Source organism: Falco punctatus, assembly GCF_963210335.1.
Source record: "Falco punctatus genome assembly, chromosome: 2".
Taxonomy (NCBI): domain Eukaryota; kingdom Metazoa; phylum Chordata; class Aves; order Falconiformes; family Falconidae; genus Falco; species Falco punctatus.
Genome location: NC_137581.1, coordinates 67291488 through 67308867, shown reverse-complemented (window position 1 = coordinate 67308867; position 17380 = coordinate 67291488). Strand labels below are relative to the sequence as shown.

The 17380-nt window shown below is 37.5% G+C and overlaps 1 protein-coding gene across 2 annotated transcripts in view; it reads left to right on the top strand.

Moving 5' to 3' along the window:
* Positions 1–17380, top strand: part of NCK2 (NCK adaptor protein 2) — an 88820-nt gene that overhangs the window by 58663 nt on the left and 12777 nt on the right. The gene's annotated exons all lie outside the window — the stretch shown is intronic.

Sequence of the window (17380 nt, the reverse complement as noted above, 5' to 3'; positions counted from 1 at the left end):
TACACATTGGCTCAGGATATTCTTAATGCCCCCACAAAAAAGTTGGTGCATAAAAGTATTCTTTTTTTACAGTTGAAGGTATGCATATTATGTATGCATAATGAAACTTTAGTCTGTGCTGTGCACCATGTATCTGTACAATTTTCTTGTTATCTTTCCTGAACCTGCATCCTCAACTAACTGTAGTCTTTAAGCTTGTCTAGCTGTACAGTAATTTCCCATTCAGAATAAGGAGAGCATGTGTCCTTCCTTAAGAGGATCCTTTGTTTTATGTGCCCATCAAGAATGCATTTTTTTTTAAATAAAGGCTTGCAAATTGCAAGGCTGACACTTGATCTAGTGAAACAGCTTTTGAAAGTTCTGCTGTGCCCAGTGAAACAAGTTCTTAAGTTCTCTTAATAGAAATATGTCTAATGTCTCATCAAACATGCCTTTCCTAAGATCACAAGAAAATTCACGTTAAAATACCTGCTAACCCAGCACAGGTTGGAATGGTGGTTGTGAGTATTATTCGTTAAATGAAGTCTGTTTTCAACTTTGACCTTGAAGCTTTTACCAAAATATCATGTACTGAACAAAAACAACACAAAACAAAAATAAAATTAATAATCAGTCAGTAATTAATCATAAGTCTTGTGAAATGTCAGGAGAGAAACAGCAGGCTTTTAGTGTCTTTCAGGGTCAAGGCTAGTGGGCTTTAAAGAGAGTAACCCTCTGATATATGTGGACTCACCTTTCATAGTTGCAGCGCTCCAGCAAACGGTTGGTCCCATGGAGATGCGCTTTTCCCTACCTCTTCGTTAATTGATGACATTTCCTTGTGTTCGAACATACTTCATCTGAAAGCGTTGTTACTGTGCAAATGATGGAGTGTGTTGTCTATGTGATTGCCTGTGGTTATCTGCCACTCTTAGGCTTATCCACAGTAATTAACTGGTGTTTGAATTATACTTACTTCCAGATAGTCAATAAATATGAAAAGTGCCAACCATAGCTCAAATTGTGGCAGACCCCATAAGAGCTTTTACTATTTTTACTATTTAATAGTACCCATAGTTGGCTGTTGAAGATACATCATCTAAATAGTTCTTAATCTATGTTGTCTGTGTTATAATGGAAGTTTATGGCACCACTTAATATGTTGGTGTCTCGTACATAAAAAACAAAACACCCCACAAAAGTTTACTTTACAAAATTGCCTTTATCAGGAAAACTTTTAATCTCATCAAAGAATGAAGTCATGCCTGTTGTGCTGAAAACGAATTTTCCCAGAACTCTGTTGACTGTCATTAATTGAATCTCAGCCCTTGAATACTTTATTAATAGAATCCCATCAGCTTTACCATTGTTTGGCTTCGGGTTGGTAGAAGGTTAATGGGCATGTGGATATCTAGAATACATGGCTTGATGGTTTAAAACATCAGCCTGTTTTCAGCAATGTCTTAAGGCTTCTGGAATTTCCATTGTATTTCAGCGGTAATACGTGTTCAGAGCCAGCTCTTTTAAATGTGCTGGGTATATTTTAAAATGCTGATTAACACTTCTTTAGCAAATGTTCATTAGGTCAGTTACTTGTGGACTGAAAACAGCTCCCCTCAAATCTCAAATGATCCCCAGTAATTTCTGAAGATGTACCTTTGGATCATCCTACATTTTTTCACAAAACAATAGCCATTTTTTGCACCATTCACTTTGTCTTTTCACTTCTAAGATCTTACTCTCTTCTGCAGTATCTTCTTTTAGTCCTGTCATCAGGGAATTTTTCCAAAACTTTTAGCTTTCCTTAAGTGACTTGGAGACATTTTGAGACTTAAATTTTTCTGTTGATAGATGTCTGTTTTTATCATTTTTCTGTTTGATATATATTATTTCTGTGCTCTTGAATCTCTTTCTTGGGTGAATTCTAATGGATGCATAGCTACAACAGCCCAGTTTTAATTATGGAAACATAGCATATAGGCCAGCTATTAAGTATTTTAAATGATTCATCTTCTCATTCCCTTTTTTGTCTTAACTGAGTGATACTGCAAGTAAAAAGTTAATGGCAATTTAGCCATTTCAAATTGCTGTCTTCTGTTTGCTCATATTGAACGAAATCTGGTAATTATTAATATTCTTAAGGCAAAAGCCAGCTTCCAGGCCTGTGATTAAAATTTCATCTTCATTCATTATAATGAAGTTTAAAATAGTTTCCTTGTACAGTATTTCTTTTGTGGGGAGGGTATTTTTTATACATTTTGATTAAATCTTGCTAAGCAAGATACTTCCAGCATATGTCTTCCAAACTGTAATTTTCTGTTATATAATTCTTCCCATGCACTGGAGGTGGGAAGGAATTCCTAGACCCATTTGGATGGAGCAGGTGTTTGCAAGCACCACCCTCAGAGCTGCCTGTGAGTGGGGCTCCATGGGTTTCCCCTTCTGCAGCAAAGAAGATCTGTGCTGCTGGCTTGTCTCTGTCATGCTGAACAGAAGGCTTATCTGAAGGAAGCAAAAATAATGAAGAAGTCAGTTATTTGTGTAAGCAAAATAAAACTTCTGCATTTTTTCCGTCCCTTTGCAAGTCATTTTCCTGGCAACAGCACAACTCCCCAGGCAGCAGCGTGCCATGGGTGACTTATGCGTGTGATCCAGCAGCAGGGTGCCATTTTCGTGGGAATCCACAATTTTCTGAATGTTACCACTGTTGCTTCACAACTAGCACTGTGTAACAGGGATTTATTAAAGGTGTCTGGTCTTGCTGTCTTCAGTGAACAACCACATAAGAAACCTTGAATACATTTCCACTTGGTTCTTAGTTTTTGAACAGATGCCCAGCTAAAGAAATAGGGTTTATTAAAAGGTATTGAAAGAGAGATTGGACACCAGGAATACAGGAGGTTTGCTGTGGTTTTAGGTTTGCAAAATGCGTAGGAACAACAGAAACACTAGTGAGTGTTGGCAATGATGGCAAATAACAGTAATCTCAATAACATTTCACAGAGATGTTTTAAGTTGCATGACTTCTTTATTAAGCTTCTGTAAGTCAGCAAAACATTTCAGTAACTTTTTAATTCTAATTCACTCTGTGTGCCAGATTTTCATGTGGGAAGTAAGAACTGACAAGTGAGATGTGAACTGCAGAAACCAGTCCTTACTTGCATCACTGCTCCTAGTACGTTATTTCAGAAGCGGTGTGAGTGTCCAAGAGTATTTCCTGTGTTCATCAGCCTCCATGGTGTCTACCTGGGTCAGCGTGTAGGTCTGTGCAAAAATTCCTGAGAGCTATACTGTCACTTCCAGGAACCAACAGTTTTAGACCTCTCCCCTGGCTATTTAAATTTATTTACATGAAAAGGTTCTTTTCATATTTACAGCTTCACATTTTCCTGTTTGAGAGCTACTTAATACCACCTTCACCATGCCTTTCTGGAAACTGCCAGGGAAGGTAGCTCTTCTCTTTAGGCAGCCATTGCTTCGTAACAAGCAGAAATGTGGAGCGGGTCATATTTAGTGCAATGTTTTCTTTAACATTGGAAGAAAGTGTTGGTTAAGAGGTTTGGTGTACTTCCAACCTCTGTACAAGTATTTCAACTCAAATTATTACTATTCTGTATAATGTGGTCATGAAATCTTATTCTCCAAATAAGTCATCAACCTTTAAGTTCTAGTATATAGGTTAGTGGTCTTTATTTTATTTTGGTTTTGAGGATTTTTTTTCTTTATTTAAAATATCTTAGTGGCCCAATTTCAGTAGTTCTGACATGGTTTGTTTAGTAGACTTAAGTGTACAAGGTAGTATTTTGACATTCATCTGATTGCTTCTAAATCTTGTCTTGAATACTGAAATTTGATTACTAATAAAGTCTTTCACTGGTGAAAGTTACTTATGTGACTCAAATTGTTGTGGTTTTTAACTGAACTTTTTCCAGTTCTTCAGCACTAGTGTTTAAAAGTGTAATCATGAGAAGCATATGCAGTATTTCTGGCGCAGTATTTCTGGCACAGTGATAGCTATAAATTGAGTCTTCCGTACTCTTTGCTTGATGAATTTGTGTTTGTTTATCAGCAAACTGCCCTAGCCATATTAGCTGCAAGATCACAGAAAACACATTAAATCGGTAATATGACCGAGTACTAGTTTGAAAATATATCTGTTAGTTCTTAATTAGTTGTTCTCAAGTTTAGTTTATTCTGGACACCATGTGGGTGTAAAATTTACTATAGAATGAAAGAATGGTGGAAATATGAATATGGTATCACTCTGTAAGTACACTGCTGTATAGCACAGCCTCTTAAGCCTTGTAGAGCTCATGTTAATAAAAACAGAGCTGCCTTATAAGACAAACAGAAGTTATTTTAATCTCTCTAGAACTGCAAGTTCCCAATGTTGTTGGACTTCCTTATTACAGACCTGTAAGAAATGCTAGTCTTTCCACTTAAGAGCAGGCATTTAATAAATTTGATTTAAAGAAATAACAAAACAACTTTAACAACTTTCTACAGTATGTAGCTGCTTGTCAAATTACATGTCATATATAAAGGTTTTGAAGAAGGAACGATAGGAAGTCTTTCATTTAGCCAAACATTTCCAGTTGAAGTTAGCAGTAAAACCCTCTTGTTAGGAATTCAAAACAAATATGTTTTGGGTTTGTTTTTTTCTGTCGCTTTATGTTGCTTTGAAGCTTTCTAGCTTGTCAGAAAATGTAGGCATGACAGTTGTGGCACATCTGTCATGTGTCTTGGAAGACTGGATTGAGGGTAAGTCATCTGTATCGGCACTTTTAAGCAGTCAATATACAGGAATTTAAGTTCATCTTTGCAGAGAGGAAGTAGTTGAAGTTTTTTATATACGGCCAAATTCTTGCTCAGTTTCCTAGTATCTCTGTGTTGAAATAGCTTACTCCATGGCTGAGTTTGTTTAACAAAAGCACTTCCTTTGCTGTGCTTCATCCTGCTTTTTAGTTGCATTGCTCAAAGTTCGCATGTTTGTTTGTCTGGCAGGGTAGCAACAGTGGTGACTCCTCACCAGTGATGAAATTGAGGAACATGGTTTTCTGGTAGCAAGCGAAGCTGATGGGAACTTTGTTTAGGTGTGGTGTCTTTGGTGGTTTGGGAGAGGGGGAAGGTGGAACAATTGCATTTCTTCCATCTTCACAGCAGTAACAGATCAGTCTGGTTGCACGGGTTAGTGTCATTAGATGCTGAGAAAGGAGAAATGGGAGATGCTCACGATGATTTCAAAACACAAGGAAGAGATTTCTTCCATTCCCATCTAGAGCATGTGGAGTTAGGAGCTGGCAGTGCTGATACCGCTGGAGGGGTAGCAGATGATTTGTATGATAAGGAATTGAAATGCTTTGTTGTTTTCTGGAAACATATCTACCTCATGATCGTCATCAAAACCTAGACTAGCTTAAGCAGCTATTTTCACTTCATTGGTGATCTTTGAAGATCTGGACACATATTTGATACCAGTAGCTCTGCATACGGAAAATGATACAAGAAGATATTGCTGACATGGTAGCGTCTGCTATCTTATTATCAATTTGATATATACATAATAGCATAAGAATATATTCATTTTGAATTAGTGTTACCATTGTGCATGTTAAAATAGTTACCGGAATACAAAACAAACTCACAAATTTATGGTTATGTACCTGTTGTATGCCTGTAAAAATCTGAATAACTTTATGCATATCAACTATGTCCAGTGAAAGTAGCATTAAAGGAATTGAAGTCTCTGCTTAGTGGAACTAAAATCAGACTTTCTAAAAAATACCGTGTTACCATTTCTAAAGGAACACGTACTCATGAAGGAAAATAAATCTGAAATTGCAAAGCAGACTACTGCAAAAAAAAAAAACACCCCAAAACAAAATAAATCACAAACTTCATGCTTTTTTTGTTACCTGTAGCAAAAAGACTCGAAAGCAAAGAAAATTAGTAAATATTTTGGAGAGCTCAAGGTACAGAGTAAAGCTTATTTTACTGCTTGATAAGAGATTGTCTCTGCCGAGTGTATGCATCCGGCCCTTTATCTGAGCTGAGCTGAAAAGCCAAAAGCAGCAGTGAAAGCAGAGCCTGCAGCCTGTTGCAGTGCCCCCAAGCTCCAGTACTAGCTGGTGATGGGAGCAGAAGTTTGCTCGTTTCAGTTTACAGTTGCATGTATTATATTCTGCTGAAAGTTTGTTTTATGCAAATTATTTATTGGAGTGCATTATTTAAAGGATTTACTGCTTCATGAGTTTGAAACAAACATATAATGGAAAGGTGATGTGTTCTACCTTTCAGCAGATTTTTCTAATAAGATGGCTGCAGTAGAACATTGAAAAGTTGAAGGTGTAAGGAAATCTTGCTGGTTTTAGGCCATGTTGAGTGAATAAATTTGTTCCTTGTATCGTATTAGAAGTTTTGTGTAATAGGTACTTCTCTCCTCCCTTCCCATGCAGTGTATGGGGGTACAATTTGACATTTACAGATTGTAGAATGAGCCTTTATTTTAGTCATAATTATGTTTTGAAAAGATAAAAGGATCACCTTAACTCGGTGTGGCTGCGTGTACTGGCGTCTTTGGTGGTATTACCTCAACTGTCACCTTTGAGGACCCTTGGTTTTGCCCCTCTCCGAGCCATTTATATTTCAACATGCAAGCCCAAAGATTACCTCCCAAGGCAGTTTCATCTTTCCCTATTAAAGAGAGTCACCCATTGCTGGTAGCTCTTCCTTATACCCTGTTCCAGCCATGGAGGCAGAGCTTTTTGCTCTGGTAGTGTTAAAAGCTTGTGTCTGAATCCTCAACTCTTTTGATGTTTAATTTTTTCCATAGAATAAAATCCTTTAAGCAATCTGCTAATTAAGTCTCTTCTTCTGAGGCAGTTAAAATAGAGTACTTTTTTCCCAAGTAGTGTCTTGTACTGGATTTCTTGGGTTGTGTTCCCTTCTGTCCTCCTTTCCCTCAGGTTCCTGGGAGGACCAAAGTCCTCTGAAGCAGCAGAACTGGGGCTGTAGTGTGGATCACCACATTGCACCCTGCTGTCAGGGTTGGACTCCTCCTGTAATGTAAGCATGTGTTTGTGGGGGAATGCAATGACCACGCTTCAGAAAAAGTGGTCTCCGTGTACTGTCCTCTCCTTTAGCTTCACGTCCTAGTGTGTGAATGGGGTAGCAGAGAAGGAACAGTCGACAGTAGCTGGTTTTGAGGTCTTGTGTATAACTTGTTTGGTGTGTGTAGCTGGGTCACTCTTAGAAAGACCAATCTGAGATGGCTGGCAAAAATCAATAGCCTGTGTATGAACTCTTGGGGATACCATTTTCCAAAGAATTCCAGTGACTCGAAGGACAAGCGATTTTTCTATATTAAAATGACAATGGCTGCTTCTTCTACCACCTCAGCATCATTGTAGAATTCTTCTCATTTAGATGCAGGTCTTTCCTCCAATATACATCCCTAAATAATCCTTTCAATATTACTGACTCCCTCTCTTTTTTTTTAAGGCCTTGGGCTGTCTTAATATTTAATCTTCCAGGGTCTTCTGGAGCATTTGTTGATTTTTTTTTTAATCTGTGTCGTCCCACTTGGGTTCTATAGATTTCTGTTTTCTCAGTTTTTTTGAAGACCTGAACAAACAAAACTTCTAACATAGTGTTCACGCCAAAAAAATTGGGCTTTGTCTTAGAATGTACAGGAGAAGATTTCCTTCCTTTTTCTGAGTCTCAAAAATGTTTTGTTTTGTGGAGTGCATCCATAAAGCAGAAATCAAGATGTATGCAGTGTATCCAGGCACCCAGCATAAATCTGGTATGTGAGAGAAAATGACCACTTGTTTTTAAGGAGGGGAGGGTTCCAGTGGCAGAGACGGCTTTCTTTGAGTCACTTCAGTGGTAAATGTGATTAGTTACTAACAAGTAAGTTTTTGTGGTCTCAGCAAAGAGATCTGGACCAACACTGCTCTTATTGTGAATGCGTGGTAAGGTTGGCCATGTGAACGTTCATGGGCGCTGATTCTTCTAGGTGACTATTTGTAACTGTATTTTGCACCAGAAAATTGATTTAGGACTTTGGCTGTAGACTGTCTAAGCTATATGCAATCATTGCCATTGCTGCTGTTCAGCAGTCTTTGAGACTTTGTAAATGAAAGAAAATGGAAAGTGAAAGAGAAAAGACAGGGCAAACGTGTTCCGGTGTAGCGAAAATGTCGTTGTTCTTGTACATGGTCTCTACCAATTTACAAATCTGTAAGATATTTTTTTAATTGTTCAGTCAGGAAGTTGTTTTCCAGAACAGGAGCTAAATTTATTACTGCATTACTTATTAATTCATTATTGAATTTTAATCTATAGAATAAATTGTTTTAGTTTGTGAGTTGTGGGATTTGGTGTTTTGGCTGTGAGGGCCAAACCTCAGAGGAGACAAGCTGTTTAAGCAAGCCATTTTCCCCTGGTACATCCTCTTCAGTGGTGGGGATGTCTGGTTTTGTGCATGTAGTTGCAAATAACTTGAGAGCCCTTTATTAATGATACTAAGGGCATTGCAATTCAGGGAGGAAGTTAGTGAAGAGAAGGTGCTTTCCTTTCCTAAAACTGCAGTATATATGACGGGCTTGTAAGGAGTTCTGACGTTTCCAAAGAAAAAAAGTCGGAGACGCCTTGGATTTTCTATCCAAGATGCTATTTAATGGTTAAAAACTTCAGCATAATATAGTATTGTCATTCTGACCTTATGCCGGAATTACTAAGGCTTTACATCATGTTTGGTGCTGGTATGGGCCAACTGGAATAAAACACTGTAACCTCAAAGAGTAGCTGACCCATGATACATTCAGGAAGGACTGCCTTGAGCTTTTTGATCCCAAGAGATTGCCCATTAATCAGTACTTGCATTGCTGTCTTTAATGCATTTCCTTGAGTTGAGGGGCTATGTATAATACTGCTTTGTAATTTATTTAGTCAGGTTTGGGCTTGATTATCTGAACTTCAGTTTGTATTTGTTACATCTATTAAACCTTTCATTTTCATGTACAGAATTGAGAGCAAATTTGAGCAAAAAAGAAGTGAAAAGACCAAGTTAGTAGTATAATTGCCCATACCCAAAATAGAATGATTCATTCTCATGTATCGGGAAGAGCCTTTAAATTAAGGGGTAATCTACTTTGTGCTTGCTGTATTATTTATTAAAAAAATAAAAAATAAAAATTGAGTAAGTTTGTGTTAGCAAATTGGATTTGTATCCTGAGCTGTCCCATGCACCTCTTTTGCTTCATATAAATGCAAGATAGCTAAATATAAATTATTTTCCCATCAAACATTGGAGAAGGAGGGGGGAACATAAGCTGTTGTATGCTTGCTGAGGGACAGGAGCATGTGTTGGGGTAAACAGTTTGGAGCGCCTCATGCATATTAGGGGTTTCTTTGTCAGTATTCTGTTAGTGTTTGTGAAGGGGAAGCAAAACAGCGTAGCTCTCCTTCTCTACATGAAGGGAACAGAAAGCACTAGGAAGTCCTGCAGGGCTACTATGCCTTCTCCTCATCCCTTATACATCTGTTCTTAGAATGATAGGGTTGCCTTAGGTTTAAGGTAGTCCTGTTTTGTTTTTTTCTTATCAGGGTATCCTACAAAATCAAGAGAGCAACATTAATAAGATTACAAAGTAGGTGGAAATATCTTTAAATGGTCTGTATTTGAAAGTAACAGGTGTGTATTTAAAGCAAACTGTCTTCAATTTAAATTTGCAGAAATTGGAACCATAGATATTGAGAAACCCCGTTTACTTTATATGCCTTCTATTTGAGACTGAGAACACTGTTTTCCGTAGAGAATTTAAAATCCCAAGGCCATTTTAAACTGGCCTGGTAAGACTTCATCTACTTCACTTTTCCACTGGGGTGAGAACATACACAAGGCAGTTGATGGAAGCCTTTGGATCGTGTGTTTGGCATCTTTGGAAAACTCTGTCCACATACGCCCCTGTAGTACATGTTTCATTATAACCTTCTGATCTAAAATGCTCTGCGTACAGAAAACTTATCTGGTACTGGATTTTGAGTGTACTTTTCATGATAACAGGTAGTCATGTTTAACACAGTCTAAATTACAAGAACTAATGCAGTAGTTGTTTTTAATACAATTGTGGAGTTGGTTTCTTTATGGGAGCCTGCATACCGAATAGTGTTTGATGCACGGGAAACTTTGACATTACTTTTTCCTGCATTTGAAAAACATAGTGACAAAGCAGCCTGGTTGTCGAAATGTCAGAATTTCACTTTGACATTTAAAGAGCGGCTTCCGTTTTCTGGTTTGTTCTAGTGTGGCTTTTTTTGATATTGAGCTTCTTAAAGAAGATACAGAAAAATCATTAATAGAGCTGTAAGGCTTCATTTCTGTATCATAACTGCAGATGAAGATTTCTGGAATTTATAGCAGTGTCCTTTAAAGAGTGCCGTTGATGGAGATATTGCTTCTAAAATACTGACTATCCATATGGATCTTGGCCTTGGAACATTTGCTTTGAAACTGGATGTGTAGGTGGAGGGGCAGAAGAAGGGGTGGGAGGTTACAGACTGAAAATGTGCAGAAATGTTTGGTTTTTCTTTCTACGTAACAGAAGAAACTTTTCCTTTTTAATAAAGAGGCAAAGACAAGTTAATTTAAAATTATAAAAATAATAAGTAACGTAAAGCTAAATGAATGAATGTCTGGTCTGGATGTTCCAGCTGTCAAGAAATGATGTGTTTATTTCTGCACTGGGTGAATGAATTACTTAATTTACAGCAGTTTGTTTTTTCTTAGAAATTTTCCTGAAAAGTTAATGACTTCTTTTTAAATACTTTTTTCTTTTAAAAAAGACTGTACACTTTGCATACTTATTAGATGCATACATTAATATGGAATATAATTCAGAGCCTTAGTATCAAGAGATTAATAACTTGTTAGACAGAAAAGGAAATTTTTTTAACTGCATATATGTGAAGCCAGATGGAATTGCAATTCTATTAAAATGCACAAGAAAAATCATGATTTTTAAGTTTCTTAAATAAAAATTGGCTAAAATATTACATAAACCTCTAAATAAAAATGGGTTTTGATAAGCTTGCTTATTGCTGCTGCATCTAACATAAAACACCTGATTAGTAAATTGAATGAGAATTTCTGGTTATGTTGTCTTTTAAGATTTTTAGAACTAGGAAAGCTGTTCTCTAGGATTTTGTTTTATATTTGGGGGAACAAAAATGTATTTTCATCACAGCTGAAATTGATTTCTTAACTTTTTCTAGAAGCCATTAAACAGAAATTATTTTAAAAATATTTTTTCTAACTCTTTCAGAGATTACTATTATTATTCAGTATTTGAACAAGGTCTTGCTCTAGGTATTTATACTGGGAGTTCTCCTAGCTCATTTGTTTGGCTTCCTTAAATTTATCAACCTTAAACATTTTCACTTGTTTGTTTCAGCTGTTCAATGGAAGTCATCTCAATAGATTACAATAATGTTAAATTTTTCAGCTCTGGAGTGTCTTGTTTCAATTTGAATTTTAATGGATTTATTTTTAAAGAAGAAAAACAGTATTTTAAAAATCTGATTAAAATTAAAATATTTTCATAAAAAACGTACTCCACTTATGCTCTTTGTGGTGGCTTCTATGATCATTTTTTTTTAACCATAAAGCTAACAGTGCTGTTTAAACCGTTTTACTCTAGAAGGGAGGGTACACAGATTACATTAAAAATTGTATGAAAAATTTTACAAGTAACTCTTGGTGGTGTTTTTGTAATTCAGAGGAGAATGCTAGTAATGTAAAGAAATTTCAGTTACTGGGTAATTTGTAATGCCAATGAAAGATCCTTTTAAAAATAATTTTTTCCTATAAATGTGTTTTATTTCATTTAGTTCAAAGACCCTTTCATGTTATGTTTAAAATCCATGCTTTGACAGCATGCGTGAGAGTTGTGGTAGCGTGGGTAGGTTTTAAGGCAGAAACTGAAGCAACACTCTCCCAGGACTTTCACCCTTTTTCCTCCTCTTCTCAATACCTTTTTTTTTTATATGTTGGTCAGTTTGATACCAAATAGCTGCTGACTTATCAAGATCAGCATAGCATTGCATTCATCTCACTAAAATCATGCCAATTCATTGGCTTTTGACAGAACTGAGCATCATGGGTTGATTTTTGGGTGCTAACCTGATGGTAGAGCTAGTCTCTTTGGGGAAGACATAGCCAATTCGAGCAACTTAAGAGCTGGTGGGGAGCCAGGAGGTGGGAAGGCAGGGATCCTCAGTAGTCCTGCCTGCCTTTCCAGGGGAGCAGGGCATCACATTTCTGTTTTCAGATGATTGAAAAAATAAAAAAAATCTACAAAATACAGTTTAGAGAGATAAAAATTAAATACATCATTTTTTTTATCCACTTTTGTTTTTGACTGTACATAAGTGTGCTTTTAATTCGGTTGTAGTATCAGTTCCTGTGTTTTGACTAGGTAATACAGCATAATTTAGGTTTTTTTAGTTGAGAAAAAGCTTGTTGTGTTTGTGAATAGACTGTGAAAGAAAGTAGCTGGCAGTATGTGATGTACTATTAGTTCAAGATGTCTATTTGATGACCTATGTCATACTTGAATTAATTTTTTGCCAATTTACAGCTTTGTAATAATATATAACTGATGGAAAACTAATTTCAAACATAAAAGATTGAATACATGGTACAAAAATTAGTTCTGACTTGTTATGAAAAAAATCTGTTAGCAATGAAAGAAAATAGATAAAAAAATTGATTTTCTAATTCCCGTGGGGAGAGGCAAGGTAACAGCATTACTCAGCAGCATTTGTTAATATATTTCCAGCTGTATATTTAGGGTTCAAACTAGCTACTCCAGCATTGATATAGGATATTTGAAGGACACCATTTAGTAGAAAACTAGTCCCTTAAAGAGGAAGTAGTTTCCAAGAATTGAGTTCTATTGAGACACTTCTGTTGTTGGTTTTGGAGTGTTTTTTATAGTTTAATGGTCACTTACTTTGGGGGAGGGGGGGTGTCCTTCCTTAAATGCTCTTGATATTTTGATAAGAAGTTATTGGAGTCTTCTTAAGCAGTTGTATCTGGCATGTTTAATGGCATAGTCTCTTCCATTGAGTTTTGGACTGAGGAATTCCATTTCAGAAATTTAGTGTTGCCTTTATGATTTCTCAAAGCATTACAGTTTTCTTGTATTGCACCTTTTTTTCTGAAAGGCTGCTTTTTTTTTTTTTTTTGTCTTGTGAATTTGATTTGATGCACAGAAAATATTTTTGCTCATAATTTATGTGTTAAAATCAGAGAAGGCTTTAGAAAAGATAGGTTGGGAGAATTCAGATGATACAAGTGTCACTTGCCAACTGTTTTTCAGAAATTGGCTTTGGGTATTGACTGACATTTTTATATACAGAAAATGGGAGAATGGAAAAGTCAGTAATCTGAGATATCAAATAAAATTCCTTTGTAAAAGAAATGCAATTATATTTAGTCTATTTAAAGTTATGTACAAGGTGTAATAAACATAGGGAGCAGTCTGAGGAAGGTGGTGCTAGACAATTTGACTGCAAATATCTTCAGTGTCTAGTGAATTTATTCTTAAACAGAACTTAATAAAATAAATGTGAGTACGAATAAGCCTGCATTATACAGCCACATCAGTGAATCTGTTCTTTCACCTCCTGGAGATGAGCAAAAGCAGTTAAAATACAAAATGTGGTCACCCATCAGTTTCAAGCAAGGACACCAGCTCACAGGAGCATGGAAAGACTCATCAGATAGCTTTTCCTAAAATTAGGGAAAGATCTGTTTTGTAAATGGGCTTTTTCTGGGAAAGGTGGTATGTACTACAAACCATAATTAGCAAATGGAATATGAATTTTTACTAGTGGCAAAAAAATCCCTTGCTATACACGTGTTATATTTGTATTTGATAATTTCTGTATTAGGATAAAGTTTTAAAGATAACTAAACTTGCTTATCCTAAGCACCAATTTTCATAAAGGTTGTAGCTATGCGGCCCTTTTTCAGTGCTTTCACTGAAGGCAGAAGGAGAGAGAAATCCTTTTGGTTTTAACAGGAGGAAGGCTGGGCAGTCAGGGCATCTGTGCTGTCTGACAGGTGGCCAAGCTTTGAGCCCAGGAGCTTGGCCAGCATGGCAGAAGACATAGGGTAAGGGTAGGGGAACTGTCAGTATCACAGTATCAGGCCAAAGGGGCGTGATGAAGGAGATTCCACCACTTTGAGGTCTGGGGGAAGCTCAGAACATTTCCTGGGGGAGCTTAAGGAGCACAATAAGGCGAGAAGGCTGGAAGCACTGCAGGGGGAGGGCATTGGAGGTGTGAGCTGAAGGACAAGTTGGTAACGAAAGGGTGAAAAGCTGGGGCTTGCACAATGGGGACTTAAGAGACAGGAAGCAAATGCATAGGAAATTGGTCTTCCTTCAGCCTGCTGCTCGCAAAACAAGCTATTCTTTAGAGCTGCAACTGAGTGAGGAAAGGAAGAGGGCACAAAGTAATGTGGGAGGCATGTTTCTGAGTCTCCATAGGACTAACCTGGGGGCCAGAAGACTTCTTTCACTGCAGAGAGAAGGAGGATTTGCAGTGGATCCATTCTCTGGAAATGATGCTAACCATTTTTATTATTATTTTTTTTACCTCTGCAATATAGCCATCTAAAAATTAAACCTACTTACATCACTTGGCAGCTTGTTTGTGAGAATGAAAATGAACTAGTTTAGGATGGGTCAGCTGTAGATTGTAAAGTGTTATTTCCTATGAGATACCATACCATAAAATAGGCTTTCTTCTGCTTTGCAATGCTTTTACTCCTACTTTTTTCCCCTCACTTAAAAGCTAATCCGTTGCTTTAGGTTTCTGGGTATGACAACTGGTTGTATTCCAAAGGATTATGGCTTCAGGTGAACTGTAACCAATGAGTCAGAATGGGAAAATACAGTTGTATTTCACTAGTAGATAAGTTTTCATTAAAACAAAGACAATAAAAATGCCAAAATCATGAGTGCAGTCACAAGTATATTTGATTGACTCTTCCAAACATGTCTCCAAATGTACTTGAATTTTTTGTTTTCCATGAAATTCCTTACATGGGTTTCATTCCATCTGAACATAATAATAGGGATACCCTTACAAGCAGTAGTAAGCAAATGTTTCTGTTAGTAGTGAGTAACGGCAGTGTTTACTCTTCCAGAGATGACTCATGTAGGTTGTACTTTTTTTTTTCTAACAGGTTTGTGATTTTTGTCATAGGTGCATGTGAAGTTTGTAATCATCCTACTTTATTCTTGCTTAACTATGACCAGCCATCCTACTAAATAATATTTTTTTTCTTGTTTCCTAAGGAAATGAAGCTTACACTAGTCATGCTGTCACAGTCAGCTGTCATCGTCCATCCATCTGTCCACCCTTGATAGCCAATTTTAAGCAAACTTGACAGACTGGCAGAGATAAACTAACTGGTTTTCTCCAACTCAGTGCCTGGGAGGGTCATTGCTGGTGTCCCTCACTGGAGAAGCCAGAGAAATCCCAGCTTTTTGCTCAGTCCATGCAGGGCTGAAAGGCAGCGGGGCGCCAGACACAGTGCTTGGCTGGCCAGCCCAACAAAGGTAGGGAGGGCATCGCCAGGGAAGAGGGGGGAGTATAGGTTGAGGGCAGTTTGGACATGGCAGTGGAGAGCTGGAGGTATGAGAAGGACTTGGGCATGCAAAGGCAGTCATATGGTAAAGGGGCTTGTTATGGATCCTGCAGGAGATGGGGGAGGCAAGAGGGGGAGTAATGCGGCAGGAGGTGTAAGGAGAAAAACAGGAACAGATTTCCTTCGTTCTGCTCATGGAACAACTTGTTTCCTCTTCTGTCATAGAGGCAGTTAGGAATGTTGTAACCTCACATTAAAAATGAGTATTAGATAAAGCTGTGTGTACCCTTTGCTGTGGTTGGCTCAAATGGGTCTCTGCGTAGTTAGTTACCTTGGTCAAACCAGCTGGAAACACAATCTTTGGTGCACGTTGCTGCTAATGCAAAAGACTAATTGTTACCATGCTATCAGCCTTAAAAAGCTTGGTTACGTGAAATGTTAAACTGAAGAGCTCCAACTGCCTTTATTGATAAAGCAAAGTAGTGAAGTTTCTGATTTCTTTTCCCGATGTTGTTATGGTTTATGTTGAATGGGGAGGATAGAAAGGAACATTTAAAATGTAAGATGCAGCACTGGAAGGTTTGTGGAAAAAGATGCAACTTAAAAAACCTCCACTTGAAAGAAAGTGCTTGGATGATGACCTTTTGCTAAATGTTTAGGCACCTTTATCAGACCTCAGAATTTATTTTTGAGAAATTTGTTTTTCACCTGTTTGTCAACAGTTTTTTCTCTAGATACTTCAGTTTATGGCATTCTCTTAACACACTGCGTCCTCATATATCTCCATTATTTCTGTACTCTGATTTTCAGCTAGTTTTCTCCTGGCCAGCTACTCTGTCATCTGGTGGGGTTTTTGTATTTTATTTGTTGTTCTACTGTAATTCCAAGAAGTGGTGCTGCATATCTCCATTACCAAGCACATCAAAACCTAAGCTTTTAATCTTGGAGGTTCAATCTCAGTGTAGGGCTTTGTGTAGAGTGACTACTGAAATATAGTTGCTTGTTTTCTATGAAGTTATAACAGTAATTGCCCCCCTTTCCTAACAGAATGACTCTTAAGTTGTGTTTGTTTATATCACCCTAATTTAATGCTCCTTAGTTCTGATACATCCTTGTCTTTGGTTGAAAATGATCTCTAAACTGATGAAAATTTCCAGTCTTGGCAGAGATCAGAGCCTGGGCAGCTTCCCATTAGTGCTTGCTTGGACACTCTTTTCCTGCGATTGTCTCCCCTAGTACAATAAGCTGCTCTCCCTCATTTTGCCTGAAAGTGCAGCCACTGGCTCTTGGCTGACATGATGTAGTTAGAATGACATTAGGATGTAAGCAGGCTCCAGCAGGAAGCAAGGAGCTGCTGGGGAAGGTCAGGAAACACTTTAGGATCATTGGAATTTTCTGCAGTCTTCTGAGACCTTAAGACTGTATTAATTAATGTATTTAACCCTTCTGTCTAGCAGTGCCCACATGGTTGTATGCACACTGTTTGTGCTGTACAGCTAACTCTGTGAAATAAACCAGGTGGTTTTGCAGTGTATATGCATGTACATATATATGTGAATATATTAAAACTGAACACATTTTCAGCAGTGGAGTGGCCAGATCAAATAGTCCTGAATTGGTAAAAATGAAATAATATGCACCCCATTCAATTGCCGTAATCAGCATATACTGGTTCTGTCTCAAGTGAATCTCTCGCTTGCCAGCAAGGCTCAAGGAGCATGCAGAAAAGTACAGAAA